This window comes from Haliotis asinina, chromosome 7, assembly GCF_037392515.1.
Source record: "Haliotis asinina isolate JCU_RB_2024 chromosome 7, JCU_Hal_asi_v2, whole genome shotgun sequence".
In the NCBI taxonomy this organism is placed as follows: domain Eukaryota; kingdom Metazoa; phylum Mollusca; class Gastropoda; order Lepetellida; family Haliotidae; genus Haliotis; species Haliotis asinina.
This window is the reverse complement of record NC_090286.1, coordinates 30333436-30358090: the sequence shown is the minus strand read 5'-3', so window position 1 is coordinate 30358090 and position 24655 is coordinate 30333436. Positions and strand designations below refer to the sequence as shown.

The window sequence follows — 24655 nt, the reverse complement described above, 5'->3', positions numbered from 1 at the left end:
GAAATCGTTAGGCTATCCAAATGATGCGCGTAGGAAAAAAATTAAAAATCTGAACTAAAAAGAATAGATTGTTTGTCAATTTAAGCTCAATAGTTATGTTATGCGATATGTATAGAAATGGTTCACAGTTATTAGTTTGGGTTTTCTAAGGGTGTTTTAAACCCGTCGTTTAACCCAAGCAAAAACGTGAAGAGACAAAAATTAAAGGATTATCGAAAAGGTCACTACACATAGCTTATATTCGCATTTAATGAACCACTAGGCACATGTGCGTGTTATACAAAAATACCCGTCACTTTCAACTCGATACCGTACATACCATGGAAAGGTCGCCCCATGAAGCCAACTCTGGTGTGACGTGAAAGCCATAGAGGCGCTGAAAAATAGGCCTACGCGTGTCTATAGTGATCTTGATTGAATGTTGTTATAAGGATATTTATTGGAGTAGGAAGATAAGTATGGCCAATATGAAGTCACACCTGGGATCAAATACATGTAAAATGAAACGGATTAATTTATCATGGTATACCCACTTCTCTGTTACTAATAGGTTTAGTTCCTTTCAAACCACCATAACCCTATAAAAATGGAGTTTTTGTCAAGTACGAAGAGTCGCAATGGCTAACCTACAAAGGGCAGAGATCACAGGATACACGGGGGAAGACAGGTTCTGCATAACGAACGAAACTATCGTTTGAATGTTGTTAGACAAGTAGCCATACACCGGAAGTGCGTCATAGATAGATGCAAAGTGACCGCTCTCTTTCTACCGGGCACATTTTCCTCATAATAGAAATAAATAATTAAATATGATTTTATGTTAACAAATAAAGTCATTTAATACCACTTTATACCTCTTTTTCTTCTTTCAGTCAGAAGAGTCCACTTTCAGATTATAGGGGTAAATTGCGTTCATCATTGCGTAATCCGTGGTCAGCAGACCACAAAGTGTTGTTTTAAGACTGTAGGCGAATAGAGAACAATCCGTGGGCGGGTCTAAAGTGTTAACTTTTTATTTGTGGTACATCTCTATAATCGTTACGTTTTTTCAGGAAAGGATGACGCAGACAGGGCATGCATTCATCTTTGAATGTTATTATGTAATAACAATGCCAAATAATTAACCTTTAAAGTCGAGGAAATACGTGGAAATGTTTTAGACGAGGAAATACGGTAAAATGTTTCCATACAATTTCGGTATCTTACATGTTCTGCACAATAGTTTATGTTGCTCTTAGCATTATGTTTTGACCCATTGCACTCCGGTGGGGCGGTCTTGGAGTTTGTCTGGTCCAGACTCGATTATTTAGATTCGATTATCATAGCTTGGCTTGTTTGTATATCCTTTCGTTAGCATTGTAAGTCCTGGCAGCGTTGTACAAGTGTCCGTGAAACTGATTTACACATCCTGTTAAATATATATTGATATAATAAACATATCATTAACATTTGACTTAACCGATGCACTTTCCGCAGGTTTAAATGTTAAATAATTAAATTTATGTTTTTAACATGTTTAGACTTTCATATTAATGTTCTATGGTCTAATGGTTCATTTGGTTTTAAACATGTGCGCATGTTTACATTATACATTTTAAACATGTTAACGCAATTTGAATGTTGTCTTAGGAGTATTTAGACAGTGAGACGACATTCCAGTCGTGAGATAAGATAAACAAAACAAAACAATTCAAGCATGTATCCTGTATAGGACTAAAACACAGTCCTAAACATGTTTAGATACTGTATGTGTTTACGTTCTGAAAAGACAGTGTGTAAAATTTGTTAATCAAAGACAACAAGTTGAATTGATATAAAGTCTGCTTCTGGTAAGGATTAGCAGGAACCTAGTTCCAGTAATGTGTACTGGCCTGGGTTCTAATGAGCTGGGCAAGACAAGGTAATTTGAAGCTATAGCGGAATAACCCGAGTTGTGCGGAGTGAATATTAACTATGGCGCGGCTGAAACAGCCACATGTGTGATGCTGTTATGAATAACGGTGCACTAATCAAATCAAGACTGCCACACAGATGCATAACATCTATAATGAATGTCTGATCCCAGATCAAAGGCGACGCCAACCAACCACAAGACGTTCCAAGGAGATGAAACAGTAAGAGGCGTTTACAATCCCCGCCTGCCCATTTAAGACGGACTCTCTTCAAGTGAACTACTGTCAACTGTGGAAATTGTCTAAACTCGCACGTTTGCATCCTCATGTAGACTTCAGTTCCAGATTTATCCTTTTGTTGTTTCTGCCCATTTAAGACGGACTCTCTTCATGTGAACTACTGTCAACTGTGGAAATTGTCTAAACTCGCACGTTTGTATCCTCATGTAGACTTCGGTTCCAGATTTATGTTTTTGTTGTGTAACGTCACACTCCATAATGTCCTGTAAATATTCGAGTCTGGGATAGGCAATCCAGTGATCAACAGCATGAACATCGATCGCGATCTACGCAGTAATGATGATGGATCAACCAAGTCAGAGAGCTATGTATCGCCTCTCATTGATTGCTGAAGACATATTTTAACCCTGAATTTCAAGGGTCTCATTTCCAGGACAGGCTATTCGCAACAAGCTGATATATCTCGTCTGTGGATCACAAAAGTAAGACAATAAACATATATGAGATTCTAGGCTGACCTTAGCTAGTTTCCGACAAGTGACTAGTACGTGTCAGACGTCTTGACGTCAACGAACTGCGCGTTAACAGTTCGTACACAAATGCAGTTAGATATCACGTAAATAATAAATAGAATAATAGAAGAGTCGACAGGACGTGAACGTGTCTTCAAACCTCACATATCAGACACCGCGCACTTGTGTATGTATGTATGTATGTATGTATGTATGTATGTATGTATGTATGTATGTATGTATGTATGTATGTATGTATGTATGTATGTATGTATGTATGTATGTATGTATGTATGTATGTATGTATGTATGTATGTATGTATGTATGTACACACACACACACACACATGTTCTTGCAACGGATGTTCAACGTCAACATCTACCGTTTCAATAATACTTTGGTATAACATAAATATTTCATGATCCTCTACATTTTTAAAAAAAAGAGGATATGGATCATTTGGATTTAGATGACACTTAATATATCTTGTGTTTATAATATTTATGAAGAAACTCAGGTATGTTTTTAGATGCCTTGGATTCCAGCGTTTGACGTTCGTACACACTCTTAGCCAGTATGTCCGAAGGTATGCGGTACACTGCACTGGGTGACTATTGAGGGGGAACTCAGTTCAAACAACTTTGCCATAGCGACGGTTTATTGTGACCATCTATTGCAATACTATTGCAAAAGCCTTTTTTCTCCTTGAATTGTCGAATCTGAAGTCATTTCCAACATGAATGTATTGCTTATATGAAATAAAATTAATGTTGAAGTCGTTTTAGTCTCAGTTAATAACTGACAAGAAACTTGAAACCCAGATCAAGTTTGTTCAAGAGGTGACAGGGGCGGGTAACTCTTAATCAAACTGAACGAATATGGTTCTTCCTGTACTTTGCGCTGCGTATTTATCAACAGAAGTCAATTACGTCACACACACTATCGATGAATCGACATTTTTTTAGTTTCTACCATCGAGTAATTGCTACCGTGAACTCAGTAATTCCAATCCATCCATAGTTCAATGCATCGTTACAACACTAATACTACAGTCTATCCAAGTACATGTATTCAGTATTGGCTGTTAATCCTGGATGTTTACTAGCCACGGGCTAACGAGCCTGTGGCTCTTTTGCGTACTGTGCATGGATGCAGTATGTGAAGGTCACTTCTGGTCCTCTGAAGGCCTTTAATATCAAAACCGGCTCGAGTACAAGCAGTCACTGCCAGACAGATGCATGCATGGATAACCTCAGTATATATACATATAATAATTATCATAATTGATCATTAAATACACACTCGTTACAGATATGACGGTTACATCCGAATTATTATACAGATATGGTTCAAGTCCACACTACAAGTGAAGTAAACTGAATATCTTGAAATGCTTTTTGAGAACTATCCTCAGAGGGTGATAATCAAGTCCACACTACAATTGAAGTAAACTGAATATCTTTAAATGCTGTTTTTGAACTATCCTCAGAGGGTGATAATCAAGTCCACACTACAATTGAAATGAAATGAAGGTCTTCAAGTGTTGCTGTGAAGTGTCGTTAGAGGGCGATATTTGTCTCTTCATATTCAGGTTATTCCACAAAACATAACAAATGATCACCACTCAAATGCAGCTTTTAGGAGAAATTGTTCCCTTTCAATTTCAATTATTAATATTACAGCGTCTACCAATGCAATATTTATGGCAATGAGGTAGTTTGATGGTCCAATGACAATTAAGCTTTCGTCTTAATCACTTATGCATGGAAAGCTCAGAATCGCAACACTGCCATCGTGTTATAACCATCCAACTTTCCTCTTAAGGTCTGACATAAATTGATCGTAACCATATTTGAAAACGAGACCTGTTGTTGTAAAATTGCCTTGAGAGCAATGTTGTAGAGAACAGAACGTTTGTCTGTATTCAGGCGTCAAGCGGTAAACATGAGAAAGCTGTTTCAGCTGTGAGTTTCCTCCTTTCATCTTTCAAAACCATGGTTGTAAAACGACACCTATACGAGCTTGCCGTCATTCCAGTGTATACACCTGGAAATGAATTAAGCATGTTTTAACCTTATTTCAAAATGGCTGTCAGAAAGGTCATGAACTTGTTTTGGTGCTTCTTTTCGTCAGTGGTCAGTTTATGTACTTTTCACATATACTTTGACCTTCACGCCAAATGGAATCTGTTTCTGAGGATAGCCAAGGCTGGTTATTCTCTTGCATTCGCATTTACCTATACTCTGCGTTGATAAGAAATCAATGCTAGCGTTTCATTTTGAGTGCGTGAGTGAGTCTAGTTTTACGCCACTCTAGCAATATTCCAGCAAGGGAATGGTAAGAGACACCAGATATGAGTTTCACACATTGCACCTATTTATTGAATCGAACCCTAGTCCTCGGCGTAACAAGCGAAGACCACCAGGCTACGCCGCGGTATTATCTAAAGGACACACACTTTGATAGTCATGAAGCGAGCAAACCAAATTGATTTTATTCATAAAAACAAAACATATTGACAAACAAACAGTAGTTACTGTACTTCATGTGCCTTCTTAATTAACACTTTAATTAATTTCCCTTGTCCACACTACAGTATACCAGGAAGTTGCTCTACAGTAACGTTGAGGATGTTTTTAGATTTTTTTTACATGTGTGATTTAAGAGAAAAACAACAAGTATGGACGGTGGTCAATCGATACTTATCTACGGTTAGCTTTTTTAAAACTTCAAGCTCAAAACAGTCTGGATCTGTGGGAGACGGGTGGATAGGGTAAACTGATTTCACGACGAAACAGGTAAAGCTGGAAATATTTTCAGGTCGGGCTTAGGTTAGGTCACATCTCTCCTCATGGCGACATTTATCGCCCAAAGTTTCATCTGTTTGACCCCCTTCAATGCATATCATCTCATTGTCGCTAATGTGTATTTTAGTGTATTTTTATCATCTTGCTGAACGTAAAATCACATTTAATTTTGGCTTTAGGGGCGACAGGGTAGCCTAGTGGTTAAAGCGTTCTCTCGTCACGCCGAAGACCCGGGTTGGATCCTTTCATGGGTTCACTTGCTTCATTAATTTTGACTTTCAAAATATTATATATAATATATTATTACCGGGAATGCACTGGGCACTTATTGCTCCGCTGAGCTTTCACAAAAGCAGTGCGAAACCTAGTATGAAACCTCGCATCAAACCTTCCTCTACCTATGCTATTAAGCGGTACATTCTCCTCCGTATAGCCTGTAATCGCGGACAGCATATAAACTCCTTCAGGAGCCAGAAATCTGATGAGTCATAGGTCGCGACTGGCGGAGGATGAATGGCGTAATGATGCCGGCGTTGAAGGTGTTTCCACAAGCGGAGACGAATCGATGTCATACATTGTGAGGATTTGTTTACATGAATGTGCATGAGTTCGTGTTACGGAGTCAAAAAAGGCAATTGATTGGGGGAAATATCGAGACGGGAAATCAAAGCAGCTTGTGACACTCCCTGTCTGGTTAGATTATTTGGCTGCCGAAAAAACGGTTTAGCCCGGAGATATTCAAGCATGATTGTTGAAGTGATATCAAGAGGGCAATGTGTGTGTGCGTGTGTGTGTGCGTCTGTGTGTGTGTGTCTGTATGTGTGTCTGTGTGTCTGTGTGTGCCTGTGTGTCTGTGTGTGCCTGTGTGTGTGAGAGAGACGTGAGACTGACTGGTGGATCCTTTGTACCCATGAATGCTGTGTTCAAGGATCACCTTCGTGAGTGAAACCACCGGATAGATGATTATGCATTATACATCTCGCACACAAAGCCTTCGATTGTGTCCTTTCGTAACGACCAACCACTCGGAAATGCTACAGGCACTTAGAATACCTAGAGAGTACGTGAGTGAGTGAGTGAGTGAGTGAATGAGTTTAGTTTTACGCCACACTCAGCAAAGTACAGCTGTATGGCGGCGGTCTGTAAATAATCGAATTAGGACGAGACAGTCCAGTGATCAACACAATGAGCATCGATCTACGCAGGTGGGATGCGATAAAATATGTCAGCCAAGTCAGAGAGCCAGACCTTCCGATCCCGTTAGTCACCTTTTACGGCAAACATGGGTTGCTGAAGACCAATTCTAACCCGGATGTTGACGAGAAATCATGCCGCATTTCCGAGAGTTTTGTCTTCCCCAGAGCAGACACAGAGCGTTTCGAGCGTATATTTAGTCCTATATGAGACGTTCCAGTCGGAGCGTTAGCGCAGGCGCAACAGAACCAGGTTGGACACAGTCTTTCTAGGGGATCGGCAAACGATGGATTCTAACACAACATTTACACCGTGCTCCTTGATTTGTTGGAGAATGAGTAAATAATGTTTTACCTCTCTGTCACAATGACTATATTATTATGTTGTATTATAAACAACCGGATTTAAGCCAGACAAACCTGTGGCCAACAGCATGATTACACGTTTAATCAAGGGTCCACCTTGGGCAGGTTTCACTAAAGTCACTAAAATATTACACCAGTGAAGATCCTGGTCAGAATTGCTCTGAAGTAACGCGGTTGTAGCATGTCGTAAGACGCGGCCACGGTCACTGACTTCGTTGACACATGCCGCCGTATACCAGTTGCGAAGATCAATGCTCATGCTATTGATCACTGAATTGTCCGGTCCCAAACCGTATAGCTGGAATATTGCTAAATGCGGCGGTAACAACACACAATCAACCAACTAAAACACTATCACCACACATTCCTAGTCCCAGCGATTCAGTTTAGCGACCGTTCAACAAACGCCTCGTAAAAGCCTCTGAGTCTTACGATAAGAGTGCGATCACTGCTTACATCTCAATTTGGACAGTATCACGATTCAAATCCACTTGAACAATTTCACCTGCTTAAATATCTTGGAAGAGTTCCGAGGCAGTTCTTTGTAAAACGACACAATCTTTCAGAGGTTTAGGGAGTCGCTTTTTTACAGTCACCCGATCCTGATTTATTCAACCTTTCTAACAAGGCAAGGCTACTAAGCATCTAGACCTCCTTCAGTTTGGCAAACCTATGAACGTGGGTTGGAATCCAGTTTCGGCCTGGCTTTATGGGTTTCGTAGCACTATCAATGATCTCTCTGGTTTCACCAAGAACATCTGCATCACTCTGGGCCTTTCTCTCACACGATGCTGACTTTATACAATATAAACATCTCATCAAATGTCACCCTCTCTGAAAAAAACTTCACTATATGTGTATATATGAGGTTACATCGAATGGTGAAAAGCACGTGCTAATATTATGCATATGATCAGCGGCGCTTTGGGGTAAAGTTTTGTTAAGAATTCGCCAGTATTCACTGAGTTTTAACATTTTTGAACTCATAACACTAAACGTTTCTACGCTACGAACTGTTTTTACAATACATCGGTTCATATGTAAACAGCACCTATAGACAGTGTGGAAGTTTCTGCAAATCTTCAACGGTTGCCAGAAGAAAGTGGCTATATTTATACTAGTGAGTCTTCACTTTTGATGGGAAGTATACTCACTCACTCACTCACTACCTACCTCACTCCTTCAATATCATGCCTGTTAACTCAAAACTGATGCTGTCTATTTGTCACAATTCTGTTCGCTATCTTTGCAATGATGGCTCCGGGGATATCACCTAGTAAATGTTCTGATATCTCATGTAAAAATATTCTTATAGGAGAAGCAGATCTCATCCCATTAACTCTCAGACAGAGCCTACATTTATATAACAGGCGTCTTGGGTCTTTAATGCTGATAAGAATTCAAGATTTCATTCAAGATTCGACCATAAACACTATCACAAAGCAGACCCTTAAGGTTACTAAACAGTATAAGGAAAAGTCATCTCGTTCTTCGAAGCTGGAATCAATTGGAAGCAATACTAATCAAGGAATCTGGAAAACGACCTAACATAAACACCTCAGTCAAGACAGTAGCTGCTGGACAGACTTGTATACGTTTGCTGACAGAGTGATACGGAAGATTAGCTAAACTAACACGTAAGGACCAGACTACCGCCGGCGTGCCAAGGTGAGAAAAATGGTAGTTTAATTTTGATTGAATGCTGATAGATTGTGTAGTTTGAAAAAGAGACTGTTTGAAAGGGTTCTTTTTGTTATTCTGCACACATGGATCGTTCATAGCGCTACGTAAACTACTATTCGTAAACTGTAGAGTTTCGACAGGTCGTAACGTTACGAATGCGTTGTGGATCGAGTCCATGAGCTTCAATGAAGCACCAACTGAAACCACGGGAAAAAGTTTGGACACAAGAAGTGATCATACCCAAGCCCGTGCTCCCACAAAATATCTTCAAATTTATTGGTCACATGTTCACGTGCTGCGGTGGCGCTAAGCACCTCCCAATATAAATTCATTTTTAAAGGTTTTTTTTTTCAAAACAGGTTGTAGACGTTCAGAATTCACAGGCATGCATGACGCAGGTATGTTATATTTCAGCAGCAAACTTTATATATTAATCACACTGCAATCAGTGGACGTGTGGGGAAGCACGTGTGTGGGGAAGCACGTGTGTGCGGCCACCTGTACCTGTCCATTCATCAGATGATGAATACCCACCTGTATCTTAAAACCCATGTAAACGCAAATCCTTTTGCCCCTGGGGGTAAATTAACCCCCGGGAGGTAAAATACCCCGGGGGGCAAACAGGTGACATGTAAACGCAGCTTATGACGCTGAATCAACACGTCGCTTAATATCTGAAGTACTGAGTGGAAAAAATAAGGAATCACATGAAAGCACAAGTGTTCCTGTATTTGTTTCCAGATTTCTTCACAAGCTATTTGATAGACAGCTTGTAAGGAAACCTTGGAAAAAAGTACAGGAACACTTGTCCTTTCATGTGATCATTTACTTTCCCCCCTAAACATATATAAATTTTCATTTACAGATAGATATATTTTTTGTAACTTAAAGTTATCGTCTTCAAACAGGAATTCAACATACTTAGCACTTACATTGATAAGTTGACTGGAGTATATCCCGGGTTGTATTTACTATACAGATAAGTCCTGTAAGTGCAACAGATGAACTATAAATCCACGACAAACAGGTTGTCATGACACTCAAGAAGCATCTAAATATATCGCTTAATCTAACAGTGGAACTGTGAGGCGTCGGATTTCAGAACGGTTTATTTTACACGTAATACCTTGATACGATCAGGCTTTTACTCTCGGCGGCGTGTACGTGGACACCATCTGCTCAGTGTTGTGAAGACGACGTGACGTTGAGCTGTAGTAGCACTTCACGGACAGGGCTTGTTTGTTCAACAGTGTTTGTATGGTGTTATACTTGCGAATGCTCGCAGTTTGTAAGTAATGGAGTCTGGACTAAACAGTTCAATGATTTACATGATGAGCATATATCAACGCAGTCGCGACTCGATGACAATAGTGTCAGCGAGCTTCAACACCGGATCCCGTTCGGTGTATTATTTTACGTTGATGGATTTATGAAGCATTTTCACTTACAGTGTGTCTGGGCTTCTGCATAGTAGTGACATTTTAATGAGTTGGCATGCGAAGAGTGTATCAATTAACGTCATACGTCGTCAACGACTGAACCTCACAGAGGATGGAAGAGAAAGTGGATAGACTTACAACATATATATTGTATTTGAGATAATACCTTCTTGGTAAAGGGCATATTTTAGTACTTTTGCTGGGTTGACTACTATCCGGGATTCGAACTCACACCCTCAAAGTCGGCCACCTAATCGCCAACAAACAATGCCAGCCACATATCCAGCTCAAGTCGCGGTGGTTGAGCGAGTTAAGCGGATGACTTTGTGTGCTGGGGATTAGGTTACATTTGACTACTTTCTAAATGGCATTGTGTTATCACAGGAACAGGCTTCCTTATATCGCCATTGGCTAACCCACAGACCGTATGTCTTTTCCAATGAAAACTGCTGACAGTTGTGCTGTTTCACATACTAAAAAACCAACAACTTTCACATTTTTATCATACCCTGATCGTATAAAAATTATCCCATTTAAAGTAACACAAAAGCTATTTGAATCTGTCCATTCTAAATCCCTGTGGCCTGGGCTTCCTTGTTTTCAGGAACTTCGTGACGTTATATTCAGTTGACGTTGATCGTTACGTCATGTTCATTCAATCGTGTGTGTGCGTTGTCCAGATTACATTATGGAGGTGGGAGTAGCCTAGTGGTTAATGCGTTCGCTCGTCATGCTGAAAACCCGCGTTCGATTCCCACATGGGTGCAACGTATGAAGCCCATCTCTGGTATCCATGGCCGTAATATTGCTGTAACATTGCTAAACGCGACGTAAAACTAAACTCACTCAGATGAGTAGATGGAATAACAGGGGCTTGTAACGCTAAAAACTGCCATCAAGGTATATATTGTCCCTGATGGGGTATTAGTACTATAAAAAGGAATACCCCATCAGGGACAATATATACCTTGATGGCAGTTTTTAGCGTTACAAGCCCCCGTAGCTAAAGCCCAAAATGAGGAAAGTCTAGATTTCGTCAGTTTCAGTATTTTTTCTGTTCTCACTGGTGATCTTTCTCAGTTTAAATGGGATTTTCCTTATCAAAATTATGTATTTTTAGGGTGAGTGAGTGAGTGATTATGGTATTACCTCTCTTAGCAATATTCCACCACAATGGGGTATGTATTCAGAGACAAAGCGTTAGTCTACACTTAAACCAGTTTAGCAGTTCTGCTGAATCATCACCATTGGATTGATGTGATAGCATTTCGTGTGCCAGGAAGGTAAAGCCATTCTTCAATGTTATCTTTACAAAACGACATGAAAGGATGTACACTTGTGCTGGTCCAATGAAATTTATTATGCATGAAATCGTGTTTCACCCAACAGAATTTTTCTGAACAACATTCAAGGGAACATTTAGATCTTACATTGAGAGCATTTCATTTTTGAATTATCACCTTAAATGCAGCGAATTAGCTCCGAATTATCAATTCATTTGGATTCGTGTGGTATAAATATTTTAACCCGGCGCGTTTTCTTTTTATCGTTATTATTCATTTCGTGTCAAGGAGGAACTGATACTGGTTCTTAACTCAGATTCATCAGCGTTTCTAGTTTTCTCGAACCAGCATTCTGCTCGAGAATTTCGTAAACAATGAATTCTTTCTTGTCTGCTAATTCTTAACGGGATTCGCAAAGTGGCTAATGAACTATAATTAGCTATTTGAATTACAGATATGTAAGCTGCATACAATTTTCACTTACCTAGTAATTTGGATGGCTGAATGTTTCATGACTAAGAAGTACATCATCGTGGAATCATAGTTCATTTTTACGAAGCAAGTTCAAACGCGTTGGTCGTGGACGACCCTTTCGATAGCGTGAGCACTGAAAACTGTGGCTTCGTTCCTGATCATGAGCCATAATGTGGTTAATGTAGTGTCTCATAAGGCAAACATTCATCCAGCACTGAATGGGTACCCGGTAGTGTGAGAATGAAAAAATAATAAAGTGTCTCACATACAGTTATGGGCTCCCAAGGGAGATGAGAATGAAATTAATAGGTCACTGTTCCACTGACTGTTCAATTGTGTATCCCTGTAAGCACTTCAATAGAAACGCTAATTATGACCACGTTATGAAAAAAATACGATACGTTCACCTGTTAGGTTTGAGCCTAGTGCTTAAACTACAACTGGATCGCTATGAGTACCCCTGAAGTGTTCCTGTAAAATCACGCGGCCTCGATCTGTTACACACCGGAAGTGTGGTAGTACTGATTTATACATGCAACGTGTCGCTGCATCGAGTTCACTGAATGTCTATTGATGGCGTCTTGAAATAGATGAATTATTCACACTTCTTATATGAAAGCTTTTATAGCAAGACTGTCGTTGATAAAAGGTAATGGATGAGGTCAGAAACTGACCATCCTTTCTTGAATTATTAAATCATTCACCGTTCGCTTTCATTTTGATGACGTTCCATATTTCAGTTTCGATAGAAATCTATCCCAAATTTCGTTGAAATTAATTCTTTGCCTCATTACAATAAAACACTAACCCGAACGAAAACTGCCCTCACCATATTATTTTACCCAGACGTTGTCGCAAGGCATATGCTAGCTTCTGGTCCGTCATGTTTTCCAATCAGCATGTCACTATCGATCATTCCAGGATCGCCCCGAGATGGACTTTCAATCTCTGGAAATCTCCCGGAAGGAACACATTAATCTGGCCTGTGTGGAAGTGCACAGCGTCCCCTCCTCTTGACGGTGGTTTATCCACCGTGCTGACTCTCCAACAGATGAATTATATAACAGTGCATGCTTTGATCATTCGGGCTCACTTGCCTTTTTGCACTATCGACATAACACGTCTCATTGGAAAGAGACCAGCTTGCTTTGATCACATGATTTTGCTTAACGTTTCTCCAAACATTAGGCCATCATGAAAACAACAACACTTTGCTGCTGTTCTAGAATCAGGATAACACACAGTCCGTCTCACAGTTCCTGAACAACATTATTCTCTTTACTGCCTAGCCCTAGAAATGCCAAATTTAAAACTTCATATTTCCAGAATTTACCGTCACCGTGTTACAGTCAGTAACACTTCATTAACAGTTAATATTCAGGATCTCCTTTGCAATTGAAACGGGTTAATTTGTCACGATCAAAATTATATGTATTCAGTGGCAAGAATGTTTGTCTGGTTATTGACTCATAAAAGTGTTTTGTTGCTGTTGTTGTTTCAGTGGTGTGCACCTACGTTGTGTTAGTGCAGGTTATGTGAGCGAACCTGGTTTTACGCCATTTTTAGCAATATTCCAGCATTATCACGACAGGGGGACACTAGAAGTTGGCTTCACACATTGTACCCTTGTGGGGAGTAGAACCCGGGTCTTCAGTGTGACCAAAGGCCTCTTTCTACAGGTTACGACGATCACCGCTATGCACAGAAGATATCTGTAAATAGCGTGGATGAATGAGTCCTGTTTAGTCCGCCTTTGTGGTACTTGGACCACATTATTTCAAGGGACATAACCTATCTTCAACAACCCAAAGGCGACAAACAAGATCAGGTGATCAGTCTCCCTAACTTTGACAACGTTGACTCATGCCATCGTGCCCCGTTTGTACAGAACGGTTCTCATGATTTCAGTCACCTGATTGTCTGGTCAGGCTCTATCTTTAACAAACCACCGTCAAATAACTGGAATATTGGTGGGCGAGACATAAGACCATACTCACTCATTCACGAGGTATTCTGAGTGCCTTTTCGCATTTCTCAGTGGTTGGGTGTTACAAAAGGACACAGCAAGCTTTGAGTGTATCATTTGACAAACAAACAAACAATAGACAAGAAACGAATGTGTTAGGAGAGACAAAAGAACACTTCACGCACGGAGCTTCCTCTGCCGTCGGCACGCAACAACCTGTACTTCATTTCCAAAATCACGTGTTCTCTGTGTTAATTTGTTGCAGTCTTGTGTGTCTGTGGATCCTATCAGCCAGAATATCGTCTAGTCGCCTGCACATTATTAAGACCAGAGCTCGCAATTCAGTTGCCTTGTATTCCATTTTATTACCTGTGAAATGAACAATCACTACAGTGCATCCATCGATTAGTAGGAAATGAAGTTTCGCAATGAAAGGAAATAAGAGTTAATTTCTGGTGCAATATTTCTGGCGAATTAATGTCTGTTGGCTGCGCTCGGTTAGTGCGATGAAGGATATCATTAAAGTTTATCAATCACTTACAGAGATTGATCTCTTTCCTAGATCCTGGTCGGCGTTCACCTTTCGAGAAAAGTTGAAGTCCTTTTCTATACGATGATTTAATCGTAAGATTTAACGTTTTTCCGCGAGATTTATAGTTGACGATATAAGGTATGTTCCCACGCAGTACTGTATAGTTGATGTGTATGATCCGATTCGGTAGTTGGCGTAAGATGTATTCTTACGTCTTACCATGATGCCGAATGATCCAATGGATTCTTGTGAATTCTTATTCGTCACAATTTGACTGAAATCAGGTTTCGTATTCATGCCCGAAAATGAACAATTTTATATGCAATAGTCAATAATCCTAAAAAATATGTACCTTCCATATAGGAAATGATGACAACTATATCAGAAAAAAACATAATTATGTTGTTTCGATGGTCAGAGCCACACTATCAGCGGTAACTGACCACACAATAACTGTTCAATGTCTTCTCGGGACTTCTTCAGCATTCAGTCCACGGCATACTTCAGTGTGGTTCGTAAGCAATGGTTCTCAGTTAACAGAGTCATATTTATGGAATCCCCGATTGGCAGTGTGGAAGATTTGAGGAACATGAAGAATTTTAGAAACGAATCGCAGAATCGTCTCGTTGTTGCAAGAAATGACTGTGTGCCGCTGTGGAAAAGGTTGTGATTAAATTAAATGCTTTTTAGTGAGGGTTATTTAAAAATCAGTTTGAATCAATATTTAAAATATCATTTTGATCCATTTTACGAATGAATGAATGAACTTGAGTAATATTGTTTTCAAATTTGTTGCATCCGCCTCATGAAGGACCAATCACTCTAAAATATAGAAGTTGACATCCATAAATCTTGCTCTTCTGGCCCTTTCCCGGGTGTAGGTACTTGTTCCTAAACAACACTGTCTTCATCATGGACTCACTCGTACAGGACTCGTGAAGGTCCGGGGTAGAATAGCCCTTCAGTAACCCATGACTATGCTTGTCGTAAGAGGCGACTAACGGGATCAGGCTCGCTCGTGTGGTCAGGCTCGCTGACTTGGTTGAAACATGTCATAGGTTCCCAATTGCGTAGATTAATGCTCCTGCTGTTGATCACTGGATTGTCTGGTGCCGACACGATTATTTACAGACCGCCACCATATAGATGGAAAATTGCTGAGTGCGGCGTAAAACTAAACTCACTCTAACACATTCGCACAGTGCAGAAAGAGATTTCATATTTCGAGTGTTTTCCACTTGATCCTAGTTGCGTTTCTAACATAAAATATTTCAAATATCCGCAGCTGACCATAGCATGTTTACCATACATTAAACTGAAGGTGACTTGAAAAAAGTAGTTGATTTAAGAATTAATTGAGGTTTACCGCTTACAATTGAAGTTAAGGTATTCTAAACGTCAACACGAAGGAATAAATTCCGTATATCTCCCAAACCAGATTTCATTTTCTTGCATTGTATATTGACTGACGTTTAGACATCGTCAAAGCTTAGATTGTAGTCAGTGAGGAGAATGGTATATTGTCGATAACATCTGTCTAGAAGATTCAGGGCCCTATGACGTTAAGCTCTCCCAATTGGTCAAAACACCGATATCGATCTTGGTTGTCATTGCAACGTTCTGCAAGATCAATTTTGTTCCCCCTAACGAATTTGAATTAAGGATCAACGCGCCTAGACTGGGAACGGACACAGGTGCCAGACTTTATTTACCAGTATTAAAACTTCCTAACGCATCCTTGTCAATATATAGTATTCCCAGAAATTATTGAGAATCATGTTGCGTCATGTAACTCATTACGTTTATTAACTTCTGGCGTTTTACTTACATAAACATGTTAAAACATCATCCTTTTACAGTCTCAGTCTTGTTTTAGTACTTTGTTAGACCTCCTCGCTCAGCAATGCATGCCTGAATACGCCTAGGCACACTACCCATCAAAGTTTGTAGGCAATCGTGTGACAGGGTATCCCAATATTGGACCACCTCGGCCTTCATATCTTCAATATTTCTCAGTCCCTTTTGGTTTATTCTGTCCTTCATGACTCCCCACACATTCTCAATTGGGTTTAGGTCTGGGCTGTAACTGGGCCAGTCTAAAACTTGAACATTTTCGCCCGACAACCACTGTTTTGTGTAGCGCGCAGTGTGTTCAATGGCATCACTCCGCGAGCCGATATGCCACCCCACATGTGAAACTTCGGGCTATGTTTTGGTCGCTGGTAGATAGGTTTGACAGTATCTTTGGTCCAAATTTTCACACAATTAGGGAAAAGCCAAACAGAACTTTCATCCGAAAAGAAAACATTATCCCAATCTTGATTTTCATGAGCCCGACACCAGTTTAAACGTTTTTCCTTTTGTGCATCTATCATCAACGGCGAGGGAATTCCACGTTTTTTCACCCAATTAAGTCTCTGTAATTCCTGCCTAACTGTTTCATTGCATACCTGAGGACTTCCTCTGCTAATCATTTCATTTCTGATGTTCTCAACACTTTTCAATTTGCCCCTACTCACTATCTGCCCAAGTCTTCGGCGATCCACAACACTGAATTTCCTAGGCCGACCTGCCCCTGCTTTGTGCTCTATCCCGGTTCCTGTTTGAATATTCTTCAAAGTTCTGTATACTGTAGACAGAGGAATACCATGTCTAAAAGCTAACACTTTAGCATCAGCCTCACCCCTTTCAAAATCATCTAGAATGAGCTTTCTTTTCTCTCTTGCTGTAAATTCTGCCATGTCAACACAGGAAGCCGTCTGCTCAGACAAGGGAGATAACTCTTGACGTAATGAGCTGCCTTCTAAGCCTTCAAGAGTTGTCTCCCTTATTTAGTATGCTTAGTGCATAGTGAAAGCCCTTTTTCCAATCTTAGCATCATTAAAAAAAACCAAAGATTTTCTCAATAATTTCTGGGAACACTGTATGTTCACCAGAGCGCGACCCGTAAAGATCTTTACGGTAACCCATGCTTGCCATAAAAGGCGACTATGCTTGTCGTAAGAGGCTACTAACGGGATCGGGTGGTCAGGCTCGCTGACTTGGTTGGCACATGCCATCGATTCCCAATTGCGCAGATCGATCCTGATGTTGTTGATCACTGGATTGTCTGGTCCAGACTCGATTATTTACAGACCGCCGCCATATAGCTGGAATATTGCTGAGTGCGGTGTAAAACTGAACTCACTCGCTCACTCACCAGAGCGCCAGCGCATTCCTACAAAAAATCCAATTTGCTGAGAAAAAGTTCACGGTCGCGGTCGCGTGTGAAGGTGTTAACTATTCTCACAGAACCCTTAAGTCTCTTATGTAAATAGCACGTCTTCTATGGCGACTATAAACTCCCAGGCGAAATAACGTTGGTGACTTCCCCACTGTGTGAAGTTATTAGTTATTATTAATATAAAATGACAAAATTGTAAATATTTAGTGAGTATACTAGGTATTCTAGGTTCTACCCCACAAAAGGGACACAATGGTGGGAGCCACTGGCTTACCCACTACCCTACGTGGTGATACTGCTGAAACATGAAGGGTAAATCAGAGTGGATGCGTTAGTGGAATATTGCCCATTATCTTACCTAACACATAAATGTCGCTGTCTGATTGGCTGAGAGCTCTTCCATTATTTTCAATGTACCCCGTGTACAAGAGAGGTGTTTTGCGATACACCCCACTGCCAAATAGCATCTCATTCGGTACTTCGTGGTAGTTACTTTTTCATTCCGAATAACATTAAATCACGAGTGATGCACGGAAATTACCGATGTTTTGAGAAAGGATATGCATGGAAGGGAGATAACTCTAAATCTGTGTTTCTTGTGTCGTCCGCAAAATCTAGCGGTGGGTACGAAAACATTTGACTCTCTTTCCAATAAATGTTTCGACAAAACGTTCAAATGTAGTCCCTGTGAATATTAAGAAGGGGATGTACATCGGGTCGACTTTACTAAGACGATACTACGGGAAAAAGCCCCAGCAAGATGAAAGATTCGAATCGTTTGATTCACACAGGTTGGCTGAAGTATACGATCCGATGTTTCAAACAGTTCAACGTTAACATTCAGGTTTTCGGTAAACCTGTTCAATGGTCCCTCGGGGACCATGCCTTGAGGTATCCTTGAAGTTTGTTTGTGCCCGAAGGGCTCAGGGAACATAAACAAACATCGAGGGTAACTCAAACCGTGCCCCCATCGTGACCAGTGAACAACTTCTAGCATCACGATGTGGTACACCAGTAATGTACTCCTATCATTGTTACCATATGGGGAATCGATCCCGAGACTACTATACCACCCTTCAACATCCACATCCAATGAACGAATTTTTTGTGCTCTAAAAACCTAAACCGAAAATATTTCCAGTATTTTCTGAAACAGATTGAATTTGATAAAAAACAAAACAAAAACAAACTCTAAACAACGAAAAATCTGTATGTCACTGATATGTATTCCCAAGTTACCAATTACAATCCGTCTCTCCTGTATTTCTTTTCAAAGCTTTTATTTTTCTTTAAGTGATTCTCCTCAAATGTCAATCGTCAAAAGCTATACAATCAATGTAAATGAGGTAAGGACCCTTTCTTGACAAAATCCGATATTATTGTTTTGAAAGTAATTGTCACTTGTCTCGGAGGTGGAAAGTTTGTTAGCTGTCTATTAGCCACCCGTTCTCAAAGAGCGTGATCATTTGACAGCCTGAAGTATGTTTTGTTGGAATGATTGTTACGTAATCACTTTCATGCTGCTCAATTTTAGATAACACTGAACAATAGAAGACGGATCAGTGAACGGTTTATGTAAGCGAGTTAAAAACAAACCATTTATTTCAACTTTGGTCACCGTTTGCATGACTTTCGATTATACTACATGGGTGTCTTAGACAAGCAAGGACGAGCAGGAAGACACATCGGAACAGACAAGAAAGATGGATTTCTCAGACGCAGTGACTGATCCAGGTTAAGTGACTTAAATGAATACCTCTTTTATCAAGATGCTATGTCGTCGCTGATCTTCGACAAATATGCTTCCTCGACTTTATGTCGCTGCGCCCATTGATGCGCCTGTAAGCTGTATGCGCTCATTGGGCAAAGAACGTATGTTTAAATCACCGAATATTTTTTTATGCAAATTGCAGGTGTCTATGATAATTGATATTGCTAACTTTTATTTACGCGGTTGTGCTTCAGAAATTAATTATAATTGTCAAGGGTTATTTAAAAGTCTTTTGTTTGTTGTTCAACGCCAGAATCACCAAAATCACAGCCATATGGCGGCGGTCTGTAAATAATCCAGTCTGGACCAGACAATTCAGTGATCAACAACATCAGCATCGATCTGCGCAATTGGAAATCGATGACATGTGTCAACCAAGTCAGCGAGCCTTGGCTGCTGAAGACCAACTTCTCGATGATCATATGTGTATAGGAACGGTGTGGGAAGTAATGTGCCAAACAAGCAACCTTACACATTGTAATTCTGGATGGAGTTCATTACTGAATAATTCATGAACATGTAATGGTTGACAGGAGGTAATATTGATCGAAGTTTTATTTCCCATCTTCGGAAGAGAGATCAAATGTTCTTCTACTCAAATCTCTCAATGTATGGCCATTTGACACATTTGATGAAATGCATTCTTATTTCGCCGAGTCCAAGCACGGGCGTTAAAGCTTGTTCGATGAAAAAACATGGGAGAATGGAATGGACAGCCTGCACCAGTATCTTTCACAGTGTGCCATAATGTGTATGGGAATTAAAACGCCGTGTTTTCTGCCAAGAAGCTTTTATTGGAATTGTACCAGAGGGGAAGGTTTCATTGGCGCTGTCGTCACGACTAGAGTCGTTCGTACCAAGTCCCGTCATTCCGGGTCAAGCCAACTCGAAACTCGTGCCCCTTTCACGGGCAAATGTTTGCGACTTGGTGCGGTCTAGGTACGGTGAGTGAATGAGCTTGGTGATGGTAAAGGTGATTTCATTGACCCCCTGCACCTCACACACATTACGTACAAAGCAAGTGACCTACCCAACACCTCTTCGTACAATACTCTGATGCAATATCCCCCACCCCCACCTCCCTTACCTACTTCTCGAAATCAATGGGTGACCCCCCCCCCCCCCCCGCACACACACGCCACCCCCTCTCTCTCACTATATCGCTCCCTCATACACACACCCCTCTCATTCTCACTCTCTCACACACCTACATCATCTCCTCTCTTTTTCTCTCACGCACGCACGCACGCACACACACACACACACACACCTTTGCCATAAATTATGAACTCTGATACCTCTGCGGGTGGTAGGGTCGAGATTACCTCTATGGCCGGTGACATCCGGAGTCATCACTGATGATCAATGATACACCGTTCCACGTTGTTTTTCTTACGCCCCAGGGAATCTGTTTCGAAGGATAATCTGGGCTGTTTCGTTTTCCTCTGAATTTGACGTTTTCGTTCACGTGTTCGACTTCGTGTATAAGCTAAAGATAGAGAAGGCTCAACTGTTTTGTTTTTACTATTTCACAACAAAGATCAAAGTTTGCTATTCTCTTTGCGATTTCAGTTTTATGGAAATTCAGTTTCAGAACATTATTCAGGAAGTCAAACATCCTCCAAAAGTGTAAATGCAAATCCAACTTTTCTCATCGTCGTCAGTCCCATGAGATTCGTCTTGTACTAATTCCTTGCAGTGACTTGCTATTTGAATGTTTTTCAGTTGTCGCAAAATGGGAGCGTAATTATTTTCAGCGCGCACCATATGGTGCACAAGGGAGGGGTTATTGGATTGAAAGCTGAGACTTGGGACAAATTAAATTAGACAGTGTAATGCTTCATGTAGATGTCGTATGTAATGGCCAGTCCCTGAGCACTAATGACTGAAGAAACGGCCCTGTCGCCAAAGCTTCTTTCCACTGTAGTCTGCAGGAATCGCCTTCCGCGTCGTGTAAGTAGTGTCCGAGGCGTCGCCCAACTGCGGGAATTCATCTTATGGTAATTACGACGTCATTTAGACAAATTATGTCACTAGGCAGCGTCTCAGCAGAAGACTCTCTTTAAGAATAACTAATGGGCTTCAGACACCGTTCATATAGGTCACATAGTTTTAGAGGTTCTCACCACATTTGTTCTAAAGGTTTTGGGACTATGCTTGTAAGAGGCGACTAACGGGATCGGGTAGTCAGGCTCGCTGACTTGGTTGACTCATGTCATAGGTTCACATTTGCGCACATCGATGCGCATGCTGTTCATCACTGGATTGTCTGGTACAGATTCGATTATTTGCAGACCACCGCCACATAGCTGGAATATTGCTGAGTGCGGCGTAAAACTAAACTCACTTACTCACTCTAAAGGTTTTGGTATTGTCCGGTTAAACCAATCCGCAGGTGATGTCAGTGTTTTCCTGAGCCAGTTTAGAGATCGCTGTATGTGTATTTTTCAACAAGAGAATGGTACTCGGGGTTAGAAGAAAGCTCCCGTTTTCATTGTTACAGACAGTTTAAGTCCTTTAGAACCAGAAAGATATTTATCCCTTGTGACAAGGAATCTGAGATTGCTACCTGTAAAGTTTAGATTGGGGTTGTTACATTTAAAGTGAATGAAGGAAGAAGAGTATCCATTGACAGAAATTATTGATTGTGTCCATTTCGTAAAAAGGCATTGAAGACAAATTACATTTGCTTGTTGAATATCCAGTCTGTGATAAAATCCGTTTTGATTATCTCCGTAACTGTATTACAAACAGAAGTAATAATTCAGCATTTTGAAACATTGTTTCTTCACGCGATGTCCCCATTTAAGGAAAGATTATCACTGTATACTCATCATGCTATTATGTTAAGAAAACAATTGTTATCCTCCTAAATGTAAACTTTCTTTGTAACCGCTGCATATGAGCCGGTGGCCTCGCATACAAATAAACATACTTTTCCTTTGATTTTGACCACATTTTTAGTTGAACATATTTGAGGGCTGGGACTGATGTAATGGCGTTATCAACATTAATGACACCAGGTGGCTGGTTTGTCTCCTGGTAGTGTTGTCTATGTGTCTGGCCTTTCTGTGCATGTCATTCTTCATCATTTGCTGCTTTTCTCTGTTTCTTTTCCCACCTTTTTTTAATTTCGGTCTGCACGCATCATCATTGTCCTTGGAATTAGTGTCGGCCTTCTTTTGATATCTTGCCCATCTACCTTTTTTTTCTTTCTGGTTATTACCTTTCTTTTTTGTTTGTCCACACATATTCCACCTTGCTTGTCGTCTAACTTTCATTCAGTTCTTCCCTTTGGTGGCTCGGTGTTGGAAAACAAATTAGCGTTCTTTAGGCGCGTCAGAAACCCATGATCGAAATGTGTCAATAGATTCGCCAGGATTAAGGTTTATATAGTTGTAAGCACCATGCTGTAGCTGGTTGGCTCCACCAACACTGTGGAAGCTCGTTTTCTTCAAGCAAATCTGCCGCAGCGTGATAGAACTCAAATATAGCACGGCGAAGTAAACCCATTCTCATTTTTTCTCTGCCTCTCTTGCTCTGCCCGCCTTGTTTTATGCGTATGTCAGACGCTGAGTGTGTGTTATGGATCCGACATGTTTATGTTTCTCTGTCTCTCAGCTGTAGCTGGTGGGTTCCAGCGATAAAATAACCATGTCTTTACGTCCACGTTATGAGTGAATATAGTTTTACGCCGCTTTTATCAATATTTCAGCAGTATCACGTCGAGGGACCTCGAAAATGGTCTGTTTTCCACGTCAAGCTAACTCACCGAAATATAACTGATGTATATAGTACATAGTACAGGCGTTAAACCATTCACAGTCACTCCTTTGTGTATTCCTTGCTCTGGGTGGTGGGGTGGATTAGTGGTTAAAGCGTCCCCCTCGTCACTCTGAAGACCAAGGTTCGATTCCCTACATGGGTACTATAGGTGATGCCCATTTCTGGTGGCCCTTGTCATGATATTTTTGGAATTTCGCTAAATGAGGCGTAAAACTATACCTACTCACTTCCTTGCTGAATCCGTCTGTCTTTATATCCGCTCAGGTGGAGGTTAAACAGAAAGTATTCGCCACAACAATACAGTCTTCTTCTGTTAGCACATAACTGATACACATGCATGGCTATAACTGATGTCAACGTGACCTTCACCACCTTATACAACAATACGCCAGAACCGCCCACAGTACATATAGAAATAACTTCGCTCGATGTCAAAAGGGATTAACAAACATCTAGTCGTGCGCAAAACAGCAAACGAAGGAGGTGCGATATTCTCCTCATGATAAGGAGCATTAGGCTACACGTTATCTATATGTCTTACCACACATATAAACGCCCTTAAGAGCTTGCGTTGCGCGATACAAGAGTTTAAGCACGGCCGTTCTGTTATGGGGGTGACTTGACTTTTTCCAAAATAATAAAAAAAAGTCTATTCTAACACTATGAATGTATTATGTGGGTGTATTGTTAGATTTCCATGAAAGGCGGGCTCGTGATCATAAGAAGAGATAAATATCTTTGGACCCGTGCTGACATTGGATCGGGCCTTTGTTTATGAATATTTATGTACACAATAAAAAAATGATAACGGGCAAATGAAATTCAAAATTAGCAAAAGACAAGGCATTCTGAGATTTGTTGAAACTCCGTATTTTACCAGAATTTCCGTGAACGAAACCCTGTTCTTATTTCTGTTTCATGCAGTCTGAAAGGCTAAGTAACTAAAAGTACTCAAAGTACGTCATGTGCTATGATGCGACATTGGGTTCGAACACCGACCTTCCTTATTACTGACAGACTCTGTGCCGACTAGACCACACAGGTCGTGCACTATAATGGCCATAAGAAGCAATAAATGTAGACGTCTTTCACAATTTGCAGCGCAGATTTGCCCCCCTTGGCATGTTAGGGGCCAATTTTTAAATGTTCTATTCCCGGCTCCTCTTGAGTATGTTTCTCGGTTTGTCGCTGAGGACTATCCTCCACCATTCCGCTGACGCTCACTGTTAAATGTTGCGTTAAGACTAACTAGACCCTTGAAGGTCCCGGGGTAGAATAGGCCTTCAGCAACCCATGCTTGCCATAAAAGGCGACTATGCTTGTGGTAAGAGGCGACTAACGGGATCTGGTCGTCAGGCTCGCTGACTTGGTTGACGCATGTCATCGGTTCCCAGTTGCGCAGATCGATGCTCATGATGTTGGTCACTGGATTGCCTGGTCCAGACTCGATTATTTACAGGCCGCCGTCATATGGCTGGTATACTGCT

The 24655-nt window shown here is 40.8% G+C and overlaps 1 protein-coding gene across 1 annotated transcript in view; it reads left to right on the top strand.

Moving 5' to 3' along the window:
- Positions 1 to 24655, top strand: part of LOC137290350 (AP-1 complex subunit mu-1) — a 190511-nt gene that overhangs the window by 91522 nt on the left and 74334 nt on the right. The gene's annotated exons all lie outside the window — the stretch shown is intronic.